Source organism: Struthio camelus, chromosome 32 (assembly GCF_040807025.1).
Source record: "Struthio camelus isolate bStrCam1 chromosome 32, bStrCam1.hap1, whole genome shotgun sequence".
NCBI lineage: Eukaryota > Metazoa > Chordata > Aves > Struthioniformes > Struthionidae > Struthio > Struthio camelus.
The window spans coordinates 4,634,454-4,650,523 of NC_090973.1; positions in this window are offsets into that span (position 1 = coordinate 4,634,454).

A 16,070-nucleotide genomic window follows, 5' to 3' on the forward strand; every position below is an offset into this window, starting at 1 on the left:
AGAGGGGCGCTGTTGCTGCTTGGCACCACGTTGGCCAGGAGTAGGGCTGGCGTGCTGCGTTGCGCTGCAAAGGCCTCCTTTGCTTTGTCAGGCTGTGGAGAGGGCCAGCAGGGCCGCCTCGGAGCCCGGGAGAGAGCAGGAGGCGGCGAGCAGCAGCGGCAGCATCGGTGCTCAGGTATGAGCTAAGGGGGGAGCTGAGGCGCGAGAGGTTGTGAGGAAGGGCTTTGTCGGGGCTCTGGTGGTGGGCAGAGGTGGTGGTCTGCTGGGGGAGGGCGGTGTGAAGTTGAGCTGCTGCCCCCGAAAACGCTCCTGAGCTGAGGAGCCCTGGCGTGGGCAGAGAAGGAGCCCATGTTTGCTTCTCTCCCGGCTCCACCAAGCAGACCCATGATTCCCCCGCTTGGCCACTGGCTCCCCGAGACGGCAGCTTGGCTGCAGGCTTGGGGCAGGCATGTGGTGCATGCAGACCTTCCTGAAAGGAGCAGCTGCCTTTGCCGCTGGGGCCTGGCCGTGCAGCTGGGGCCCCCATTACACTCTGGGGAAAGGTGGCGCAAAGGCAGTGCGCCAGCATGGTCTTCAGCCCCGCGTGCTGCCCGCCAGCTGCCCTGTGATGCAGGGAGCCCCTCAGGCAAGGCGTCTGTTGTGCTCACAAGGCTTTGCAGGGGGGCTACTTGGGGGCAGGCAGGCGGCAGAGGCCCAAGGCGAGGGCCAAGCAGGGTGGTGGGTGGGAACCCTTTGTGGTGGGAGTCAGGGCAAAGGAGTCGGGGCTCTTGGGCTCTTGGCTTGTGACTCTTGCCTGAAGGATTTGGGTGCCTTGAGGCCTGTTGTGCATGGGAGCTGCGTGCCAATGTGCCCCCAAAGGGCCAAAGGAGGCTCCTCCTGAGTGCCTGTGCCACCAATTTCTTCTCTTGTAGAGCCTGGAAACTGTCCCACCACCGGTCCCAGTCTCCGCACCCAGCAGCAAGGACGTAAGTGCCACTCCTAAGCCCCATATGCTCAGCCGGGTGCTGCTGTCTGTGCACTCGGAGCTTGTCCAGGGTGTGCCCACGGCTTGCTCGGTGCAGGTTTTCTAGGCCCACAGAAAAAAGAGGCCTGTTGAAAAGAGGGCGAAAAGTGCAGGCTGTGCAGCTGGTGCGCGTGTTAGAGGGAGGGTAGGAGGCAAGAGTAGAGGTGGCGGTGGGCGAGTGCTGCATGGGCGTGGGGAAGGGCTGTGTTTGGGGGTGAAGTGGCGAGGCCGTTGGTGCTGTGGGGTGTGAGGCGTTTGGAGGGTGAGGCTGGGCGGGTGGAGGTGGGAGCAGGGCCGTGTTGTGGTGGGTGGCGGCAAGTGGGCGAGGAGGAGTTGGTGTTGGGCAGGTGGGAGTGTTGGAGCGGGTAGGGGAAGAGGAGGTTTGCTGAGAGTTGTTGGGAAAGGGTGTGTGTGTGGGGAGAGGTGGGCATGGTGGTGAGCGTAGGAGGGCGGCTGTGTTGGGTGGCCGTGGTGGGAGCCCGTTGGCCCGAGCAGCATGAGGTGTAGGCAGGTAGGGAGGGGCCACGCATGCAGCCTGATCAGCATCTGCCTGTGGCGAAGGTGCGTCCGCTGTGCGGGGCTTGTGCCGAGGCCACAGTGGTGCTGGGGATGTAGCAGCAGCTTGCCGTCCCTCCATGGGTGATGCTCGGTGACAATGTGGCCTTGGTGGCTTTGCAGGTGGCCGCCAGAGCAGCTGCGAGCACGGCCAGGGAGAAACCGCAGCGGTTCCTGAGGGCACAGCGGCGGGGAAAGCCTCCTGGCGTGGAGCCACCAGAGCTGGTGAGGGCTGGGGCCAGGGCAGGGCAGTGTGGTGGCAGCTGTGTGCCAGTGCTGTGTCAGGAAATGGCCTGGGGGCCCCTTTGGTGGTGGCTCTGAAGGAGGGGCGCCCAAGGCAGGCCCAGTGGGTGCCCCCGCACTGGCAGCGTGCTGGGGCTCGGAGCTAGCGTCTGAGCGGCCACGGAGAAGGCCGTGTGAGGGTGGGTGTTGGAGGCACAAAAGGCTCTGCGGTGGCCACAGCACGTTGGCGGCTGTGCGCCAGCAGTGGGCTGGGCCGGGCCAGGCGAGGATGGGGTAGTGGCTCTTGGAGTTTGCCAGCAAGGCTGGCGTGCAGTGCTGGCGGTGGGGGTGCGGGAGGTCTTTGAGGAAGGAGCTTCTGAGCATGCGTAGGGCAAATGTGGTCTGAGGCTGGTGAAGTCGTTGCTAGTGGAGTTGTGGAGGGAAGAGGCTGGGAGGTGAGAGCGGGGCTGCCTTGAGCGCGGCACCTCCGATGGCCCCTTTGTCCCTGGAAGCGCTTGATGGCCAGGAGGGGTGTTGCCTGGAGGAGTAGGGGCGGGGGGCTGCTAAGGGCACTGGGGCGGGTCGTTGTGCGGTGGGCAAGCAGGCAGTGCTGGAAGTGGTGGTGGGTGGCAGGCAGCAGGAGGAGGGAGCGGCAGTGTCGGTGGGGGCATGGGTGCCGTGGTGGGAGGAGGCAGGCGGGAGCGAGGCTGGTGTGTGGGTGTGTGGGGAGAGGAGGGCGAGTGGGTTGCGGGGAGGTGTGCCCGATGGGTGGGCCAGGGGTGGCAGTGGCCGTGGCAGCGCCAGGTGCCTGGCACCTGCGAGGGTGCTCGGCACCGCGGGGAAGACCCTGCTTGTGGTGGGAAGGTGCAGGGCAAAAGCTGCCAAGTTGGTGTGGAGGGAAGGGAAGAGAGAGAGGCTGTAGTTGGTGTGGGAGCAGAGAGGTGGGCTGGCTGTGGTGCGGGCTCCCTTGTGGGCCCTTGCAAAGGGAGTGAGGCGAGGTGGGAGGCTGCTGAGCAGAGGGGCGCTGTTGCTGCTTGGCACCACGTTGGCCAGGAGTAGGGCTGGCGTGCTGCGTTGCGCTGCAAAGGCCTCCTTTGCTTTGTCAGGCTGTGGAGAGGGCCAGCAGGGCCGCCTCGGAGCCCGGGAGAGAGCAGGAGGCGGCGAGCAGCAGCGGCAGCATCGGTGCTCAGGTATGAGCTAAGGGGGGAGCTGAGGCGCGAGAGGTTGTGAGGAAGGGCTTTGTTGGGGCTCTGTTGGTGGGCAGAGGTGGTGGTCTGCTGGGGGAGGACGGTGTGAAGTTGAGCTGCTGCCCCCAAAAACGCTCCTGAGCTGAGGAGCCCTGGCGTGGGCAGAGAAGGAGCCCATGTTTGCTTCTCTCCCGGCTCCACCAAGCAGACCCATGATTCCCCCGCTTGGCCACTGGCTCCCCGAGACGGCAGCTTGGCTGCAGGCTTGGGGCAGGCGTGTGGTGCATGCAGGCCTTCCCGAAAGGAGCAGCTGCCTTTGCCGCTGGGGCCTGGCCGTGCAGCTGGGGCCCCCATTACACTCTGGGGAAAGGTGGCACAAAGGCAGTGCGCCAGCATGGTCTTCAGCCCCGCGTGCTGCCCGCCAGCTGCCCTGTGATGCAGGGAGCCCCTCAGGCAAGGCGTCTGTTGTGCTCACAAGGCTTTGCAGGGGGGCTACTTGGGGGCAGGCAGGCGGCAGAGGCCCGAGGCGAGGGCCAAGCAGGGTGGTGGGTGGGAACCCTTTGTGGTGGGAGTCAGGGCAAAGGAGTCGGGGCTCTTGGGCTCTTGGCTTGTGACTCTTGCCTGAAGGATTTGGGTGCCTTGAGGCCTGTTGTGCATGGGAGCTGCGTGCCAATGTGCCCCCAAAGGGCCAAAGGAGGCTCCTCCTGAGTGCCTGTGCCACCAATTTCTTCTCTTGTAGAGCCTGGAAACTGTGCCACCACCGGTCCCAGTCTCCGCACCCAGCAGCAAGGACGTAAGTGCCACTCCTAAGCCCCATATGCTCAGCCGGGTGCTGCTGTCTGTGCACTCGGAGCTTGTCCAGGGTGTGCCCACGGCTTGCTCGGTGCAGGTTTTCTAGGCCCACAGAAAAAAGAGGCCTGTTGAAAAGAGGGCGAAAAGTGCAGGCTGTGCAGCTGGTGCGCGTGTTAGAGGGAGGGTAGGAGGCAAGAGTAGAGGTGGCGGTGGGCGAGTGCTGCATGGGCGTGGGGAAGGGCTGTGTTTGGGGGTGAAGTGGCGAGGCCGTTGGTGCTGTGGGGTGTGAGGCGTTTGGAGGGTGAGGCTGGGCGGGTGGAGGTGGGAGCAGGGCCGTGTTGTGGTGGGTGGCGGCAAGTGGGCGAGGAGGAGTTGGTGTTGGGCAGGTGGGAGTGTTGGAGCGGGTAGGGGAAGAGGAGGTTTGCTGAGAGTTGTTGGGAAAGGGTGTGTGTGTGGGGAGAGGTGGGCATGGTGGTGAGCGTAGGAGGGCGGCTGTGTTGGGTGGCCGTGGTGGGAGCCCGTTGGCCCGAGCAGCATGAGGTGTAGGCAGGTAGGGAGGGGCCACGCATGCAGCCTGATCAGCATCTGCCTGTGGCGAAGGTGCGTCCGCTGTGCGGGGCTTGTGCCGAGGCCACAGTGGTGCTGGGGATGTAGCAGCAGCTTGCCGTCCCTCCATGGGTGATGCTCGGTGACAATGTGGCCTTGGTGGCTTTGCAGGTGGCCGCCAGAGCAGCTGCGAGCACGGCCAGGGAGAAACCGCGGCGGTTCCTGAGGGCACAGCGGCGGGGAAAGCCTCCTGGCGTGGAGCCACCAGAGCTGGTGAGGGCTGGGGCCAGGGCAGGGCAGTGTGGTGGCAGCTGTGTGCCAGTGCTGTGTCAGGAAATGGCCTGGGGGCCCCTTTGGTGGTGGCTCTGAAGGAGGGGCGCCCAAGGCAGGCCCAGTGGGTGCCCCCGCACTGGCAGCGTGCTGGGGCTCGGAGCTAGCGTCTGAGCGGCCACGGAGAAGGCCGTGTGAGGGTGGGTGTTGGAGGCACAAAAGGCTCTGCGGTGGCCACAGCACGTTGGCGGCTGTGCGCCAGCAGTGGGCTGGGCCGGGCCAGGCGAGGATGGGGTAGTGGCTCTTGGAGTTTGCCAGCAAGGCTGGCGTGCAGTGCTGGCGGTGGGGGTGCGGGAGGTCTTTGAGGAAGGAGCTTCTGAGCATGCGTAGGGCAAATGTGGTCTGAGGCTGGTGAAGTCGTTGCTAGTGGAGTTGTGGAGGGAAGAGGCTGGGAGGTGAGAGCGGGGCTGCCTTGAGCGCGGCACCTCCGATGGCCCCTTTGTCCCTGGAAGCGGTTGATGGCCAGGAGGGGTGTTGCCTGGAGGAGTAGGGGCGGGGGGCTGCTAAGGGCACTGGGGCGGGTCGTTGTGCGGTGGGCAAGCAGGCGGTGCTGGAAGTGGTGGTGGGTGGCAGGCAGCAGGAGGAGGGAGCGGCAGTGTCGGTGGGGGCATGGGTGCCGTGGTGGGAGGAGGCAGGCGGGAGCGAGGCTGGTGTGTGGGTGTGTGGGGAGAGGAGGGCGAGTGGGTTGCGGGGAGGTGTGCCCGATGGGTGGGCCAGGGGTGGCAGTGGCCGTGGCAGCGCCAGGTGCCTGGCACCTGCGAGGGTGCTTGGCACCGCGGTGAAGACACTGCTTGTGGTGGGAAGGTGCAGGGCAAAAGCTTCCAAGTTGGTGTGGAGTGAAGGGAAGAGAGAGAGGCTGTAGTTGGCATGGGAGCAGAGAGGTGGGCTGGCTGTGGTGCGTGCTCCCTTGTGGGCCCTTGGAAAGGGAGTGAGGCGAGGTGGGAGGCTGCTGAGCAGAGGGGCGCTGTTGCTGCTTGGCACCACGTGGGCCAGGAGTAGGGCTGGCGTGCTGTGTTGCGCTGCAAAGGCCTCCTTTGCTTTGTCAGGCTGTGGAGAGGGCCAGCAGGGCTGCCTCGGAGCCCGGGAGACAGCAGGAGGCGGCGAGCAGCAGCGGCGGCATCGGTGCTCAGGTATGAGCTAAGGAGCGAGCTGAGGCGCGAGAGGTTGTGAGGAAGGGCTTTGTTGGGGCTCTGTTGGTGGGCAGAGGTGGTGGTCTGCTGGGGGAGGGCGGTGTGAAGTTGAGCTGCTGCCCCCGAAAATGCTCCTGAGCCCAGCAGCCCTGGCGTGGGCAGAGAAGGAAACCATCTTTGCTTCTCTCCCGGCTCCACCAAGCAGGCCCATGATTCCCCCGCTTGGCCACTGGCTCCCCGAGACGGCAGCTTGGCTGCAGGCTTGGGGCAGGCATGTGGTGCATGCAGGCCTTCCTGAAAGGAGCAGCTGCCTTTGCCGCTGGGGCCTGGCCGTGCAGCTGGGGCCCCCATTACACTCTGGGGAAAGGTGGCGCAAAGGCAGTGCGCCAGCATGGTCTTCAGCCCCGCGTGCTGCCCGCCAGCTGCCCTGTGATGCAGGGAGCCCCTCAGGCAAGGCGTCTGTTGTGCTCACAAGGCTTTGCAGGGGGGCTACTTGGGGGCAGGCAGGCGGCAGAGGCCCAAGGCGAGGGCCAAGCAGGGTGGTGGGTGGGAACCCTTTGTGGTGGGAGTCAGGGCAAAGGAGTCGGGGCTCTTGGGCTCTTGGCTTGTGACTCTTGCCTGAAGGATTTGGGTGCCTTGAGGCCTGTTGTGCATGGGAGCTGCGTGCCAATGTGCCCCCAAAGGGCCAAAGGAGGCTCCTCCTGAGTGCCTGTGCCACCAATTTCTTCTCTTGTAGAGCCTGGAAACTGTCCCACCTCCAATCCCGGTCTCCGCACCCAGCAACAACGACGTAAGCGCGACTCCTAACCCCCACATGCTCAGCCGTGTGCTGCTCTGTGTGCACGCGTAGCTTGTGCAGGTTGTGCCCGTGGGTTCCTCGGTGCAGGTTTTCTAGGCCCACAGAAAAAAGAGGCCTGTTGAAAAGAGGGCGAAAAGTGCAGGCTGTGCAGCTGGTGCGCGTGTTAGAGGGAGGGTAGGAGGCAAGAGTAGAGGCGGCGGTGGGCGAGTGCTGCATGGGCGTGGGGAAGGGTTGTGTTTGGGGGTGATGTGGCGAGGCCGTTGGTGCTGTGGGGTGTGAGGCGTTTGGAGGGTGAGGCTGGGCGGGTGGAGGTGGGAGCAGGGCTGTGTTGTGGTGGGTGGCGGCAAGTGGGCGAGGAGGAGTTGGTGTTGGGCAGGTGGGAGTGTTGGAGCGGGTTGGGGAAGAGGAGGTTTGCTGAGAGTTGTTGGGAAAGGGTGTGTGTGTGGGGAGAGGTGGTCATGGTGGTGAGCGTAGGAGGGCGGCTGTGTTGGGTGGCCGTGGTGGGAGCCCGTTGGCCCGAGCAGCATGAGGTGTAGGCAGGTAGGGAGGGGCCACGCATGCAGCCTGATCAGCATCTGCCTGTGGCGAAGGTGCGTCCGCTGTGCGGGGCTTGTGCCGAGGCCACAGTGGTGCTGGGGATGTAGCAGCAGCTTGCCGTCCCTGCGTGGGTGATGCTCGGTGACAATGTGCCCTTGGTGGCTTTGCAGGTGGCCGTCAGAGCAGCTGCGAGCACGGCCAGGGAGAAACCGCGGCGGTTCCTGAGGGCGCAGCGGCGGGGAAAGCCTCCTGGCGTGGAGCCACCAGAGCTGGTGAGGGCTTGGGCCAGGGCAGGGCAGTGTGGTGGCAGCTGTGTGCCAGTGCTGTGTCAGGAAATGGCCTGGGGGCCCCTTTGGTGGTGGCTCTGAAGGCGGGGCGCCCAAGGCAGGCCCAGTGGGTGCCCCCGCACTGGCAGCGTGCTGGGGCTCGGAGCTAGCGTCTGAGCGGCCATGGAGAAGGCCGTGTGAGGGTGGGTGTTGGAGGCACAAAAGGCTCTGCGGTGGCCACAGCATGTTGGCGGCTGTGCGCCAGCAGTGGGCTGGGCCGGGCCAGGCAAGGATGGGGTAGTGGCTCTTGGAGTTTGCCAGCAAGGCTGGTGTGCAGTGCTGGCGGTGGGGGTGCGGGAGGTCTTTGAGGAAGGAGCTTCTGAGCATGCGTAGGGCAAATGTGGTCTGAGGCTGGTGAAGTCGTTGCTAGTGGAGTTGTGGAGGGAAGAGGCTGGGAGGTGAGAGCGGGGCTGCCTTGAGCGCGGCACCTCCGATGGCCCCTTTGTCCCTGGAAGCGCTTGATGGCCAGGAGGGGTGTTGCCTGGAGGAGTAGGGGCGGGGGGGCTGCTAAGGGCACTGGGGCGGGTCGTTGTGCGGTGGGCAAGCAGGCGGTGCTAGAAGTGGTGGTGGGTGGCAGGCAGCAGGAGGAGGGAGCGGCAGTGTTGGCGGGGGCATGGGTGCCATGGTGGGAGGAGGCAGGCGGGAGCGAGGCTGGTGTATGGGTGTGTGGGGAGAGGAGGGCGAGTGGGTTGCGGGGAGGTGTGCCCGATGGGTGGGCCAGGGGTGGCAGTGGCCGTGGCAGCGCCAGGTGCCTGGCACCTGCGAGGGTGCTTGGCACCACGGGGAAGACACTGCTTGTGGTGGGAAGGTGCAGGGCAAAAGCTGCCAAGTTGGTGTGGAGTGAAGGGAAGAGAGAGAGGCTGTAGTTGGCATGGGAGCAGAGAGGTGGGCTGGCTGTGGTGCGTGCTCCCTTGTGGGCCCTTGGAAAGGGAGTGAGGCGAGGTGGGAGGCTGCTGAGCAGAGGGGCGCTGTTGCTGCTTGGCACCACGTGGGCCAGGAGTAGGGCTGGCGTGCTGCGTTGCGCTGCAAAGGCCTCCTTTGCTTTGTCAGGCTGTGGAGAGGGCCAGCAGGGCCGCCTCGGAGCCCGGGAGAGAGCAGGAGGCGGCGAGCAGCAGCGGCGGCATCGGTGCTCAGGTATGAGCTAAGGAGGGAGCTGAGGCGCGAGAGGTTGTGAGGAAGGGCTTTGTTGGGGCTCTGTTGGTGGGCAGAGGTGGTGGTCTGCTGGGGGAGGGCGGTGTGAAGTTGAGCTGCTGCCCCCAAAAATGCTCCTGAGCTGAGGAGCCCTGGCGTGGGCAGAGAAGGAGCCCATGTTTGCTTCTCTCCCGGCTCCACCAAGCAGACCCATGATTCCCCCGCTTGGCCACTGGCTCCCCGAGACGGCAGCTTGGCTGCAGGCTTGGGGCAGGCGTGTGGTGCATGCAGGCCTTCCCGAAAGGAGCAGCTGCCTTTGCCGCTGGGGCCTGGCCGTGCAGCTGGGGCCCCCATTAGGCCCTCTGGGGAAAGGTGGCACAAAGGCAGTGCGCCAGCATGGTCTTCAGCCCCGCGTGCTGCCAGCCAGCTGCCCTGTGATGCAGGGAGCCCCTCAGGCAAGGCGTCTGTTGTGCTCGCAAGGCTTTGCAGGGGGGCTACTTGGGGGCAGGCAGGCGGCAGAGGCCCGAGGCGAGGGCCAAGCAGGGTGGTGGGTGGGAACCCTTTGTGGTGGGAGTCAGGGCAAAGGAGTCGGGGCTCTTGAGCTCTTGGCTTGTGACTCTTGCCTGAAGGAATTGGGTGCCTTGAGGCCTGTTGTGCATGGGAGCTGCGTGCCAATGTGCCCCCAAAGGGCCAAAGGAGGCTCCTTCTGAGTGGCTGTCCCACCAATTTCTTCTCTTGTAGAGCATGGAAACTGTCCCACCTCCAATGCCGGTCTCCGCACCCAGCAACAACGACGTAAGCGCCACTCCTAACCCCCACATGCTCACCCTGGTGCTGCTCTGTGTGCACGCGTAGCTTGGCCAGGTTGTGCCCGTGGGTTCCTCGGTGCAGGTTTTCTAGGTACACAGGAAAAACAGGCAGGCCTCTGGAAAAGGCATGCAACCTGAGCAGCAAGCGCCTGTCCCGAAGGTCCATGTCCTGTGTGGGGCTGGTCGTGTGGCGGCAGCGGTGCTGGGGATGCAGCAGCCCCTTGCCCTCGCTCTGCTGGTGATGCTCGGTGACAATGTGCCCTTGGTGCCTTGGCAGGTGGTGCAGAAGCAAGCTGGGAGCCTGGTGAGGGAGAAAGCGCGGAGGCTGCTGAGAAAGCAGCGCCTGGGAAGGCCTTCTGCTGTGGAGCCTCCAGAGCTGGTGAGGGCTGGGGCCAGGGCGGCAGAGTGTGGTGGCAGCTGTGTGCCCCTGCTGTGGCAGGAGGTGGGAGCAGGGCCCCTTTGCTGTGGATCTGAAAGAGAGGTGGCCAAGCTGGGTGCAGAGGGTGCCAGCACATTGGCAGCGTGCTGGGGCTCGGAGCTAGTGTGTGCAGGGAGATGTAGAAGGCCATGTGGGGGTGCTGGAGGCCCAGAAGGCTGTGCGGTGGCCACAGCACCTTGAGGGCTGTGCCGCGGCAGTGGGAGGGGCTGGGAGAGGCAAGGATGGGGCAGCGGCTGTAGGAGTTTGCCAGGAAGGCTGGTGTGCAGTGCTGGTGGTGGGGGTGCAGGAGGTCTTTGAGGAAGGAGCCTGTGAGTAGGCATAGGGCAAATGTGGGCTGAGACGGCCTCAAGACCTCATAGTGCATTTGTGGAGGGAAGAGGCAGGGAAGGTGAGAGCGGGGCTGCCTTGAGCGCAACACTGCCGACCACCCGTTTGCCCCTTGATGTGCTTGATGGCCAGGAGGGGTGTCACCTGGAGGAGTCGTGGCGGGGGGCTGCTAAGGGCACTGGGGCGGGTTGTTGTGCGGTGGGCAAGCAGGCGGTGCTGGAAGTGTTGGTGGGTGGCAGGCAGCAGGAGGAGGGAGCGGCAGTGTCGGTGGGGGCATGGGAGCCATGGTGGGAGGAGGGAGGCGGGAGTGAGGCTGGTGTGTGGGTGTGTGGGGAGAGGAGGGTGAGGGGGTTGCGGGGAGGTGGGCCCGATGGGTGGGCCAGGGGTGGCAGTGGCCGTGGCAGCACCAGGTGCCTGGCACCTGCGAGGGCGCTCGGCACCGCGGGGAAGACACTGCTTGTGGTGGGAAGGTGCAGGGCAAAAGCTGCGTAGTTGGTGTGGAGGGAAGGGAAGAGAGAGAGGCTGTAGTTGGCGTGGGAGCAGAGGGGTGGGCTGGCTGTGGTGCGGGCTCCCTTGTGGGCCCTTGCAAAGGGAGTGAGGCGAGGTGGGAGGCTGCTAAGCAGAGGGGCGCTGTTGCTGCTTGGCACCACGTGGGCCAGGAGTAGGGCTGGCGTGCTGTGTTGCGCTGCAAAGGCCTCCTTTGCTTTGTCAGGCTGTGGAGAGGGCCAGCAGGGCTGCCTCGGAGCCCGGGAGAGAGCAGGAGGCGGCGAGCAGCAGCAGCGGCATTGGTGCTCAGGTATGAGCTAAGGAGGGAGCTGAGGCGTGAGAGGTTGTGAGGAAGGGCTTTGTCGGGGCTCTGGTGATGGGCAGAGGTGGTGGTCTGCTGGGGGAGGGTGATGTGAGGTTGAGCTGCTGCCCCCAAAAACGCTCCTGAGCAGAGCAGTCCTGGCGTGGGCAGAGAAGGAGCCCATGTTTACTTCTCTCCCGGCTCCACCAAGCAGACCCATGATTCCCCTGCTTGGGCACTGGTTCCCCGAGACGGCAGCTTGGCCCCAGGCTTGGGGCAGGCGCATGGTGCATGCAGGCCTTCCCGAAAGGAGCAGCTGCCTTTGCAGCGGGGGCCTGGCCGTGCAGCTGGGGCCCCCATTACACTCCGGGAAAAGGTGGCGCAAAGGCCGTGCGCCAGCGTGGTCTTCAGCCCCGCGTGCCAGGCAGCTGAGCTCAGAAGGCGGGGAGCCCCACCGCCAAGGCGCCTGTTGTGCTCGTAAGGCTTTAGAGGCAGGCTACTTGGGAGCAGGCTGGCGGCAGAGGCCTGAGGCGAGGGCCAAGCAGGGAGGTGGGTGGGAGCCCTTTGTGGTAGGACTCAGCTGGAAGGAGCCGGGGCTCTTGGGCTCTTTGCTTGGGATTGCTGCCTGAAGGATTACGGTGCCTTTGCATGGGCTAGGCATGTTGTGCGTGGGAGCTGCCTGCCAGTCTCCCAAAGGGCTGAGGAAGGCTCCTTCTGAGTGCCTGGACCACCAATGTCTTCTGTTGTAGAACCTGGAGAGCACGCCAGCCGGGATGGCAGCCTCTGCACCCAGCAGCAACAACGTAAGCACCACTCCGAGCCCCCCACATGCTCACCCAGGTGCTGCCAGCTCGGCCAGGTTGCGCAGCTGGGTTTCTTGGTGCAGGCTTTCTAGGCCACGTTAGAAAAAAGGCCTGTTGAAAAGAGGGTGAAAAGTGCAGGCTGTGCAGCTGGTGTGGCTGTGAGAGGGCGGGCAGGAGGCAATGCTAGAGGCGGCGGTGGGCGAGTGCTGCATGGCCGTGGGGAAGGGCTGTGTTGGTGCTGCGGGGTGTGAGGCGTTTGGAGGGTGAAGCTGGGCGGGTGGAGGTGGGAGCAGGGCCGTGTTGTGGTGGTTGGTGGCAAGTGGGCGAGGAGGAGTTGGTGTTGGGCGGGTGGGAGTGTTGGAGCGGGTAGGGGAAGAGGAGGTTTGCTGAGAATTGTTGGGAAAGGGTGTGTGTGTGGGGAGAGGTGGTCATGGTGGTGAGCGTAGGAGGGCGGCTGTGTTGGGTGGCCGTGGTGGGAGCCCGTTGGCCCGAGCAGCATGAGGTGTAGGCAGGTAGGGAGGGGCCCCGCATGCAGCCTGATCAGCAAGTGCGCGTGGCGAAGGTGCGTCCGCTGTGCGGGGCTTGTGCCGAGGCCACAGTGGTGCTGAGGATGTAGCAGCAGCTTGCCGTCCCTGCGTGGGTGATGCTCGGTGACAATGTGGCCTTGGTGGCTTTGCAGGTGGCCGCCAGAGCAGCTGTGAGCACGGCCAGAGAGAAACCGCGGCGGTTCCTGAGGGCACAGCGGCGGGGAAAGCCTCCTGGCGCGGAGCCACCAGAGCTGGTGAGGGCTGGGGCCAGGGCAGGGCAGTGTGGTGGCAGCTGTGTGCCAGTGCTGTGTCAGGAAATGGCCTGGGGGCCCCTTTGGTGGTGGCTCTGAAGGCGGGGCACCCAAGGCAGGCCCAGTGGGTGCCCCCGCACCGGCAGCGTGCTGGGGCTCGGAGCTAGCGTCTGAGCGGCCATGGAGAAGCCCGTGTGAAGGTGGGTGTTGGAGGCAGAAAAGGCTCTGCAGTGGCCACAGCACCTTGGCAGCTGTGTGCCAGCAGTGGGCCGGGCCGGGCCAGGCGAGGATGGGGCAGTGGCTCTTGGAGTTTGCCAGCAAGGCTGGTGTGCAGTGCTGGCGGTGGGGGTGCGGGAGGTCTTTGAGGAAGGAGCTTCTGAGGATGTGCAGGGCAAATGTGGTCTGAGGCTGGTGAAGACGTTGCTAGTGGAGTTGTGGAGGGAAGAGGCTGGGAGGTGAGAGCGGGGCTGCCTTGAGCGCAGCACCGCCGATGGCCCCTTTGTGCCTGGAAGTGCTTGATGGCCAGGAGGGGTGTTGCCTGGAGGAGTAGGGGCGGGGGGCTGCTAAGGGCACTGGGGCGGGTTGTTGTGCGGTGGGCAAGCAGGCGGTGCTGGAAGTGGTGGTGGGTGGCAGGCAGCAGGAGGAGGGAGCGGCAGTGTCGGTGGGGGCATGGGTGCCATGGTGGGAGGAGGCAGGAGGGAGAGAGGCTGGTGTGTGGGTGTGTGGGGAGAGGAGGGCGAGTGGGTTGCGGGGAGGTGGGCCCGATGGGTGGGCCAGGGGTGGCACTGGCGGTGGCAGCGCCAGGTGCCTGGCTCCTGCCAGGGAGCTCGGCACCGCGGGGAAGACACTGCTTGTGGTGGGAAGGTGCAGGGCAAAAGCTGCCAAGTTGGTGTGGAGGGAAGGGAAGATAGAGAGGCTGTAGTTGGCGTGTGAGCAGAGAGGTGGGCTGGCTGTGGTGCGGGCTCACTTGTGGGCCCTTGGAAAGGGAGTGAGGCGAGGTGGGAGGCTGCTGAGCAGAGGGGCGCTGTTGCTGCTTGGCACCACGTGGGCCAGGAGTAGGGCTGGCGTGCTGTGTTGCGCTGCAAAGGCCTCCTTTGCTTTGTCAGGCTGTGGAGAGGGCCAGCACAGCTGCCTCGGACCCCGCAAAAGAGCAGGAGGCGGCGAGCAGCAGCGGCGGCATCGGTGCTCAGGTATCAGCTAAGGAGCAAGCTGAGAAGCGAGAGGTTGTGAGGAAGGGCTTTGTCGGGGCTCTGGTGGTGGGCAGAGGTGGTGGTCTGCTGCGGGAGGGTGGTGTGAAGTTGAGCTACTTTCCCCGAAAATGCTCCTGAGCAGAGCAGCCCTGGCATGGGCAGAGAAGGAGCCCATGTTTGCTTCTCTCCCGGCTCCACCAAACAGACCCATGATTCCCCCGCTTGGCCACTGGCTCCCCGGGACGGCAGCTTGGCTGCAGGCTTGGGGCAGGCGTGTGGTGCATGCAGGCCTTCCTGAAAGGAGCAGTTGTCTTTGCAGCTGGCAATGCAGCTGGGGCCCCCATTACACTCTGGGGAAAGGTGGCGCAAAGGCAGTGCGCCAGCATGGTCTTCAGCCCCGCGTGCTGCCCGCCAGCTGCCCTGTGATGCAGGGAGCCCCTCAGGCAAGGCGTCTGTTGTGCTCACAAGGCTTTGCAGGGGGGCTACTTGGGGGCAGGCAGGCGGCAGAGGCCCGAGGCGAGGGCCTAGCAGGGCGGTGGGTGGGAGCCCTTTGTGGTGGGAGTCAGGGCAAAGGGGTCGGGGCTCTTGGGCTCTTGGCTTGTGACTCTTGCCTTAAGGATTTGGGTGCCTGGAGGTGGGCTAGGCATGTTGTGCGCGGGAGCTGCCTGGCAATGTGCCCCCAAAGGGCCAAAGGAGGCTCCTTCTGAGTGCCTGTGCCACCAATTTCTTCTCTTGTAGAGCCTGGAGAGCATCCCAATGGCGGTCCCGGTCTCCGCACCCAGCAGAAAGGATGTAAGTGCCGCTCCTAGCCCCCCACATGCTCAGGCATGTGCTGCTCTGTGTGCATGTGTAGCTTGTCCAGGTTGTGGCCATGGGTTCCTTGGAGCAGGGTTTGTAGCCGCACAGAAAAAAGAGGCCTGATGAAAAGAGGGTGAAAAGTGCAGGCTGTGCAGCTGGTGTGGCTGTGAGAGGGCGGGCAAGAGGCAATGGTAGAGGTGGCGGTGGGCGAGTGCTGCATGGGCGTGGGGAAGGGCTGTGTTTGGGGGTGAGGTGGCCAGGCGCCTGGTGCTGTGGGGTGTGAGGCGTTTGGAGGGTGAGGCTGGGCGGGTGGAGGTGGGAGCAGGGCCGTGTTGTGGTGGGTGGCGGCAAGTGGGCGAGGAGGAGTTGGTGGTGGGCGGGTGGGAGTGTTGGAGCGGGTAGGGGAAGAGGAGGTTTGCTGAGAGTTGTTGGGAAAGGGTGTGTGTGTGGGGAGAGGTGGTCATGGTGGTGAGTGTAGGAGGGCGGCTGTGTTGGGTGGCCGTGGTGGAACCCCGTTGGCCCGAGCCGCATGAGGCGTAGGCAGGTAGGGAGGGGCCCCGCATGCAGCCTGATCAGCAAGTGCGCGTGGCGAACGTCGGTGCGCTGTGCGGGGCTTGTCGTGTGGCAGCAGTGGTGCTGGGGATGCAGCAGCACCTTCCGCTCCCTCCGTGGGTGATGCTTGGTGACAATGTGGCCTTGGTGGCTTTGCAGGTGGTCGCCAGAGCAGCTGCGAGCACGGCCAGGGAGAAACCGCGGCGGTTCCTGAGGGCGCAGCGGCAGGCAAGGTCTCCTGGCGTGGAGCCACCAGAGCTGGTGAGGGCTTGGGCCAGGGCAGGGCAGTGTGGTGGCAGCTGTGTGCCAGTGCTGTGTCAGGAAATGGCCCCGGGGCCCCTTTGGTGGTGGCTCTGAAGGAGGGGTGGCCAAGGCAGGCCCATTGGGTGCCCCCACAGCACCAGGCTGATGGGGCTCGGAGCTAGTGTCTGTAGTGGTATTTTGAAGCACCTGTGGGGGTTTGGGAGGCACCGTGGGGAAGACACTGCTTGCGGTGGGGGTGCAGGGCAAAAGCTGCCAAGTTGGTGTGGAGGGAAGGGAAGAGAGAGAGGCTGTAGTTGGCGTGGGAGCGGAGAGGTGGGCTGGCTGTGGTGCGTGCTCACTTGTGGGCCCTTGCAAAGGGAGTGAGGCGAGGTGGGAGGCTGCTGAGCAGAGGGGCGCTGTTGCTGCTTGGCACCACGTTGGCCAGGAGTAGGGCTGGCGTGCTGCGTTGCGCTGCAAAGGCCTCCTTTGCTTTGTCAGGCTGTGGAGAGGGCCAGCAGGGCCGCCTCGGAGACACGGAGAGAGCAGGAGGCGGCGAGCAGCAGCATCGGTGCTCAGGTATGAGCTAAGGAGAGAGCTGAGGCGCGAGAGGTTGTGAGGAGGGGCTTTGTTGGGGCTTTGTTGGGGCTCGGGCTACTGGGCAGAGGCGGTGGTCTGCTGGGGGAGCGCAGTGTGAGGTTGAGCTCCTGCCCCAGGAAATGCTCATCAGAGCAGCCATGGTGTGGGCAGAGAAGGAGCCCATGTTTACTTCTCTCTCGGCTCCACCAA